This window comes from Myotis brandtii, unplaced genomic scaffold, assembly GCF_000412655.1.
Source record: "Myotis brandtii unplaced genomic scaffold, ASM41265v1 scaffold74, whole genome shotgun sequence".
Classification (NCBI taxonomy): domain Eukaryota; kingdom Metazoa; phylum Chordata; class Mammalia; order Chiroptera; family Vespertilionidae; genus Myotis; species Myotis brandtii.
Genome location: NW_005370944.1, coordinates 141,159 through 141,398, shown reverse-complemented (window position 1 = coordinate 141,398; position 240 = coordinate 141,159).

Genomic DNA, 240 nt, shown 5'->3' with positions numbered 1-240 from the left:
GTTTGGAGGTGCCCAGATGAGGCCCAGCTGTGAAGCAATGCAAGCTGCTGTGGGGCCTCTTTTGGACTTTTGGATGTTCTGGGTCTCTCTGACCCAGCTGCAGCTTGTTAGGTAATTTTAGATTGCAAAGGGCCAGTATGCAAAAGTGCAAAAGCCTCTGCGCACAGCTTGGGTGGGGTGGGGTCTCAGGGAATCAACAGGGTGGAGCAAACAGCTATGGCTGATCCTCAGCCCTGCCCT